This window comes from Trichosurus vulpecula, chromosome 9, assembly GCF_011100635.1.
Source record: "Trichosurus vulpecula isolate mTriVul1 chromosome 9, mTriVul1.pri, whole genome shotgun sequence".
NCBI classification, from domain to species: Eukaryota; Metazoa; Chordata; class Mammalia; order Diprotodontia; family Phalangeridae; genus Trichosurus; species Trichosurus vulpecula.
The window spans coordinates 165,772,232-165,780,868 of NC_050581.1; positions in this window are offsets into that span (position 1 = coordinate 165,772,232).

The following is an 8,637-nucleotide window of genomic DNA, read 5'->3' on the forward strand; positions in this document are numbered from 1 at the left end:
GCAAATGAAGGATGTGAAGTACGCATTGGAGAAGTTTGGCAATAGAGAGAGGGCAAGAAAAATAAAAAAGCAGAATATTTAGAACAGGCATTATAGTCAAGGTCAAAAGGGATTCTTTCAGGTAAGAGAGATTTTTGCATGTTTAAGGTAAAAAAAAATGAGCCAATGAGAGAGTGAGTTGGGGGGCGGGGCGGGGAGAGTGAATTCATAAAAGAAAGGAGAAGTGTAGGTATAGGATTCTGAAAGAGTCCAGAAAAAGCAGCATAGAAAGTACATATAGAAAGCTTACACCTGTGGTTCTTATACCTCTAAGCCCTACTTTTTAAAAATTTCTTATCAATACTAAAGTGGAACAAGCTTCATGTAAAGTAAATTTCCACTCACCCAAAGTTCTCAGATTAAGGTTGGATGTTCATTTGTCAGAAAAATTTTAGAAGGGAATATTTTTCAGGTATAGGCAGGTCGAGATATTTCCAGTGAAACCCTTCCAACTCTGAAATTCTGAGACTCCGTGAAACTATCTTGCCTGTAAGAAGTACTAGAGACAAGATCTGAACTTGGGTCTTCTTACTACAGAATTTATTCTCTTTCCATAAGGCTCCACTGAGACAGGTTTTCTTTGTCTTGTAGTTTCCAGCAATAATCTGTCACCTTGTTGTACCTAAGAGAGAACAGAACTGAGCGGGGAATGATGAGGGGGAGTGGGGCAGAATTTCCAAATATTTAATATCCAAGGTAATGACAATATTGAAGACTAAAAACATAAAATGCCTTGTCATAGAAACATCACTAATTCTAAGATCAAAAATGCCGTCAATTAACTTTTGAAATGAATCATTTGTCAATCCACCAGTGAAGAAATCGTAGGATCATATACCTGGAGTTGGCAAGCACCATAAAATTAATTTAGTTCAACCCTCAATTTTAGAGCCAGAAAATTTAAATGACTTGCCCAAGGCCACAGAACAGATATTAGACAATAAAGCAAGAATTTGAACTCGGATCTTGACTACAACTTCAGTTTTCTTTTCATTCACCTTGCTGTCTACCATATACACAATCTATAAATTTTGTAATGAAAAATAATTTGGCCCATATTCATTTATCTTATACGTGAACAATGTGATTCTGTATTGCAGCTTATTGAAATTTACTTCAATTTTAACCAAAGGAACTGATATATATTGTTTCCCTATTTTGATGGATGAAGGTTCATTGCAAAAAGGAGTATGAAAGAAAGATTACCTAGAATTTATGATCAGGTCAGTTTTTTACTCATACTTATTTCTTACCCCAGGCACAAGGCAGTTAGAATTATGTAGCTGTCAAAATATTTTTATCATTCATTTATAGGTAAAAATATTTTAAAAATAGGTATTTTTCTATAACATATAAATCACATATACATTTATGATATTGTACTTATACATTTAAGATTAATCTTTAAACCAATATGTTTTATGCTGACTGCTAGTCAAATTAAATATCCAGATCAGTGACCTTGTATTTAATTTTTTTTTTGAAATTAAAGTGATTTACAGCCATTTACAACAAGATCCACAGAAGTGATTAAAGCAGATCTATACCGAGCAAAGTTAGGAATCCAGACATATGCCCAGACCTATCCCACTTAGTGCAAATTATCCTTGCATTTCTTTTGCTTGAATCATTTACATAATTGACTAAATTCTCTATTTTAATCTCCATGGGAAGATACCACATTAATTCTTAACCAATCCAACATCTTTACAATGAATTATTCATTTTTCTTGTAGTTGTTTTTTAAAGAAAATATTCATCTATATATACAATATATACAATGTACACAAGTGGTTCAATTACTTTGAATTAACTCTATTTTAAAAATATGTATGTCTACATATGTATATATAGAGATGCATTATATGTATGTGTGTGTACGTGCACATATGTGTGTATATATATACACACACACATATATACACATATACATATATATGCATATATATAGATATATGCATATGAAGATATATATATCTTCAGTTGAAACGAGGCCAATTTTACATGAAGACATGATTCGCACCAATTTTCCCCCAAAGGATTTTGCACCCTCCCCAAGTTAGCAAGGCCTAACAACTCTTAGGCAGTTATGTTAGCCTCTAAACCCTGAAAGAGTGCACTAGCTTGCCTGTGAGAGAACACAAGGTTCCTAGACCAAAGCTACTGACCCTCCATTCTAATGAGCTGTCTTGGTTTGACAAAAATGTGTGTGAGCAGAGATGTATGTCAGCTGTTGTACTGAACTCTTCAGCACAATGAAGAGATACATATGAAACATTAAGTATGCATGATAATGAATGGCAAATGAGAACTAAATATGGCTGAAACCGTGATGAAGTGGATAAAGAGTGATTATGGGTGTTTGTTCTGATGAGGTTAGTAGCTTGGATCATGACCTCCTGAGAAAAATAAGATGGATTGTTCTAATGGATTTTGTTTAATCTAATGTAGAAATGACATTGAATGATGGTTCTTAATTAGCATCCTCTTCTTCACCTGGATTCCATGCTGTACCCTCTTGACTGGCACTAGAATTTCTATACTCCAAAAAATTAATGCATGGGGAGATTTAAGTAAGACACACTTCTCTATGCTTTGACCAAATCAGAATGACAAGTTTGAATTAGTTCTGCTCAGAAAGAAGAAAGAAAATTGACCTTTAATTTTCCTCATATTAACATGTTTATTTTCAAGGCTTATTAATTATTTTGGCTCTTATAGAGGAAGAAACTATATATCTAGGCACTATCATAAAGAAATCCAAACAATTCCTGTTCTCCATCATCATTAGAATCATCACTGTTACCTTTACCATCACCTTCATTGCTACAGTAAAGCAGAGAAAACCAAAATTCCACCATGTAAAGATAGGAAAAAAAATAGTAATAATTTGGAGCAGCTAACAAGTGTTCAATCCCTGGGTGGTGTATTGAATGTGTGTGTATGTATGTATGTATGTGTGTATGTGTGTATGTATGTACACGATATACACGTATATGTATATATGTGTGCATACATATATATGTATATATACATACACACGTATACATAAATATATACATATACACACATACACGTACATACATATATACGCACGTATATTTGTATATACATGTGTGTATATGTGTATGTATGTGTATGTATGATGTATGTATATATAAGAATCAGCCTACTGACACTTCCCTGGATGTCATGCACATTAGGGCCTGGTCTGCTGAGTACTTTCATGATCCAAAGGAACTTGATCAAAGTTGCTTAACTAGGGCACATATTTCCCTACTTCTCATCCCCCTCACACTCCACTGTAGCAGATTAAACTACAATAGGTAAAGTATGCAGGAGGGCTTTATAAATTAATGTTGGAGGCCTAATTTCATGAGGTTTGTCAACTTGGTCCCTAACGCTGGACAGCTTCTTTGAACTATACTTTTGCACTTTCAGCAGACATCTGAAAGGAAAAAAAAAGTTTTTTTTTTAATATACCGCTCAAACCTGTTTCAGCAGATAACCCCATATCACTAACTAAATTAAAAGACTCAGTATCTCCTGCCTCCTTATCAGCAAAGCCACCTCAAGCTGGTAATTTGGGATATCTCAGTGGATAAATGGAAAGGCAGCTTCTGATTTCCTCAGGAGATTCATACTCGAGAATCCCTGCAGGATCAGGCAAATTAAGCATTTCCCTAAACCTAGCCTTTCTTTTTGCCCCAGGATAACCTGATCAAATTTCTTGGCTTCATTTTCTCCACTGGGCTAGCCTTAATGTGAAACTGAGTAGGCTCTGCCAGCTCCAAAGCCAATTTCAAAGGGAAGCCAGTTCCTTGGGGGAAAGTCAGCCATGCAAAGGCAAAATTGTGTTAATAGTTAAATCCCATTTTCAATTGCCACCAACTGTCTTACAGAAAGAGCTAGAGAGCACAGGCAGGAGAGGAAGATCACAAGCTACAAAGAGAGAGAGAGAGAGAGAGAGAGAGAGAGAGAGAGAGAGACCAAGAGAGACCGAGAGAGACCGAAACCAAGAGACAGAGAGAGAAGAAAGAATGAAATTATTAAAAAAATAAGGAAATGAAAGAAGAGATCTGTAATATTTTAGCAAATATTGGCATTCATAGGTGGAATATACATTCTTTGCACACGATTTTATAAGACACTACCTACCATATGTTCATGACCAAAGTCTTTCCTATTCTTCATAATTATTGATTACATAATATACTAAATTGCAATTTATATTTCTCATTCTGTTCTGTTTATGTGAGTACTTATGAGTAGACCATAGTTGTTGGATGATCAAATAAAGATAATGGGAGAAACAATAGGGATTTTTAAAATTTCAGTCTCTACCTTTTAGTCACTTTAATTTTTGTTCATCAGGTATTGTGTAAGGAGAAAAAATAAATGATTTTGTCTCAGAGATAAGATAATGCTATTAAAAAACAATAACTTTCATCAATTTCATCAGTTTCATATACTTTGGAGAAACTTGTAGAATTAAAAATAATTTCTTTGCTTAATAAATCATGTGAATGTTATGGGCTAAGTCACTCATTATTTCTGGAAAAGAGTCATAGCTTTGAGATAATTCTTTTTTAAAAAGAGGTATTTGTACCCTGAAAAGGCTTTGAGAGTAAAGATCATCCTAATCCTTAAATGCTAGCCAAAAAAGTGTACTTTGGTGGTAAATCATTTATCTAACTAGGATGGAAATTCAAAGCAATTAAAACAAAAAATTCAAATTGTAAATTGGAATTACTAAATTCATTATTTCTTTTAAAAAGCTTATGGTAACACATGGTGGAGTTTAATTTAATGATGATTTTTCTTTTTTTTTTATAAATTTCTTTATTTATTTTTAGTTTACCACACACGGTTCTACATAGTTTTGAGTTCCAGTTTTTCTCCCCTCCCTCCCCCCTCCTCCCCAAGACGGCATGAAGTCTCATATAACTGTCATGTATAGCTTCGCATTGAATTAATTTATGATGATTTTTCAAAGACACCTCCCCCCAAAAAAGGGAAAATAAGTGTTAAATTCTTCTTTTCTTGCCTTCCTTTTTGTTTTTTGAAATTTTATTGACCATTTTTGTTCTTACACCAATTGTTTCTAGTTATATGACACACTGCACCCCTTCTAGTTAATCTTTTCTTGAAATAATAATGACAGCACGGTTAAGCCTATAGAGATAACACTGACCACTTTTAGTCAGCATGTGTGACTTACAACACCCATGCTCATTGCCTTTCCACCTAATAGAACAAAGAACATCTCCTCACTTCCTCTAAAAGGTGAAGACCAGTCATTATAATCATAAAATATTTAACTTTGTTGTATTTTATTTTTTTTTTGTAATCATTGTATAATTATTTTACCTAAATTTTGCTATTCTCCTTAAATTCATACAAGTTTTCCCATTTTTCTCTAAATTGTTAACATTAGCCATTTCTTAGAAGTATGCAATTATAACAACATTGGGATTTAGCCATTCTCCAATCATGGAATATGTACTTTTTCCTAGTCCATGTTACTACAAAATATGCTTCTTGAATAGTTGTGTATGGTGTATATGTGTCCTTTTTTTTTCTTTCTTTCTATACTTAATCTCCTTGACAGAGGATTCTAGTAGTTGGATCTCTGTGTCAAATGTTATGAGGATTTTAATCACTTTCTTAACATAATTCCTTAAATGGGTGGACTCATCCACATTTTCACAATTGGTAAAACACTTTAATGCATTGGTCTTTCCATAACCCCAACCCCATTGGAGTGCTTCTTGTGTTTTCTTGTCTTTGTCAATTTGCCAGATATGAGAAAACATTTACTCAGTGAAATGGCCTTACACAGAAGATTATATAAATGATATATTTTGGTAAAATGGGAACCATGACAATCTTATAACTACCTCAAATAAAATGCAAATAATTCAAATGAAAATTTGAAATGTACGTATGAATTAATTAGTGTATTGTTTCAATTAATAAGCTTATGGTGGTGCATCATGGCAGAGTTTTCATTTGTTCTCTGATTTGCAAAGATGTAAACAAGTGGGAAAAGGAGGTTAATTTTATTCTTTTTTTTTGAGATCCCAGTTATCCGACAAGAAAAAGATACAGACCACAATTTCAAGTAAACAAAAAGATTATTTAGCATACTCAGGGGTAGGGGTTGGAGATTTCCTCTGAGCTGTGGAACTCTGCCATACACATACGCATGATAACTCACATGTTGGATAATACACTCTCTCTCTCTCTCTCTCTCTCTCTCTCTCTCTCTCTCTCTCTCTCTCTCTCTCTTTCTCAAAAAAGGCCTCTAGAAGTTGGAATCATAGACCTAATGAAAAGAAATGACAGGTTACTAAAAGGATAACTGGAGAGCTTCAAGTCTAACAATGCCATGTTACAGATGAAGAAACAGAAGTCCTTAAAGGTTAAGTTACTTGTCCATGAACACCATCACCAACATTTATACAGCTCTTACTATATGCTAGGCACAGTGTTAAAGTGTTTTAAAATTAGCTCATTTGATTCTCATAAGAATCATAAGAAAGAGGTAGGTACTATTAGTGTCACCATTTTACAATTGAGCCAAACAGAGTTTAAGTGACTTGCCCAAGGTCACATACCTAGTAAGTATCTGAGACTGGATTTAAATTCAGGTCTCCCTGACTCCAGACCCATCACGCTACCTACAATACCACCTGACTGTCTCACACACAGACAGTCACACAGTCAGGTGCCAGATTTGAACTTGGATCCTCTAACTAAACCCATCAGTCTTTCTATTGTTACAGCTTCTTTAAGCAGAGGCAAATGAAAGAATTACATTTGCATTTTTATAAAATCTACCTCACAAGTATGAGATAGTAGAGGCATGGACAGAAAACTGGGGAGAGAGGGAAAGAGACAGAGAGAGAGAGACAGACAGAGAGACAGAGACAGAGAGAGTGAAACAGAAAGACAGAGACAGAGAGACAGAGACAGAGAGACAGAGACAAAGAGTGAGGCAGAGACAGAGAGACATAGGGTGAGACACACACACACACACACACACACACACACAGAGAGAGAGAGAGAGAGAGAGAGAGAGAGAGAGAGAGAGAGAGAGATTTAGGGTTTCAAGGGAGAGTAAATATACTCTGAGACAGAAACATGAGTTAAAGGAATGCATTGTTATATTGGGCTGCTTAAGACAGGGATAGTGTTGGAAGCTTGCGAGAAATCGTCTCTCCCTGGCCCTAATCAGACTACATCTGGGAGCTTTGAGTTCAGTTTCATGTAGGCAAAGGCATTGGCAATCTGTACAGTACCCAAAGTAGGGTGACCAGGAGAATGAGTGTCCTAGGAGCACTCTACATGAGGAGCGGTTGGAAGAACCAGCCATGTTTAAACTGGAGAAGGGAAAATTTAGGAGACCCTATTAGGTGATTCTAAATATCTGAAGTCTGTTAACATGGAAAATGGAATACATTTATTTTATTCAGTCACAGAGATAGAACTAAGAATAAGGGGTAGGAGTTGCAAAGGGAAATATAAGCTAGATTTAAAAAATTAAAAAGTATATTCTTAACAATTAGAGCAGTCCTACCCAACATTCCTTCCCCTCTGACGCATAATGTCAAGGTCTTTTCTATTAATTTATTTTAATGTGTTGATCTGTTAAACTATTATTAAAGCAGTCATAAAGTACATTAGAGTCTGTCATAGGTAGGCTTCTTATCATTTACGTCAAGCATTTATCACGCACCTACTATGTGTCAGATACACACAGGGTACCTGCAGCCTCAAGGGCACACGTGACCCTCTAGGTCCTCAAGCATGGCCCTTTGACTGAATCCAAACTTCACAGAACAAATTCCCTTAATAAAAGGATTTGCTCTGTAAAAGATGGACTCAGTCAAAAGGCCGAATGCAAGGACCTCAAAGGCTGCATGTGGCCTCAAAGCCACAGTTTGATAGCTACTTATTGGAAACTCTTTGAGGAGATACTTGATCAGGTCTGTCCAGATCACTCAGAAGCACTTTTAAACTGCAAGATTATATGATGATTATGCTGAAGAATACAGATCTGCTAACATGTTCTCCCTAAGGATTCTTTACAGATCATTCTGTTTCTTTCCATTATATAGAACAATATTAACAGTACCCAAATTTCCCAACACCTCAAAAAAGTCACATTTCAATTCTTTCTAAAGAAATCAAATGGAAACAAAGGGAAGTATCTGAATAATATAATTGTAATCCTCCTTATAGAGCTTGGAATGGAACAAAGAGAAAAGGGTGTTCTGTGTGTGGGGCAATTTTCATCCAGCATCCTTTAAACTCCACAGGGATTTTAGACCTAAACTGAAGGCAAACTGAACAGAATTATTTTCACCCTGCCCGACTTTATGAAGGAACAAATAGTTAAGGGAAGTAGGAGCCAAGTTCAACAGGAAACAGTAAGAAGCAAACTTCCCAGCATCCTGAGAAAGATGCACAGGAGGTAGCATGTGCCAAGCGGGCTAAATGACTGCCGTTAACTTGAACTACACTTCCCCTTCTGCTCCTGGTGGAGAGTAGTCCAGGAAACTGAGTCCAAGAGCCTGAGTAATAGAAAATGCC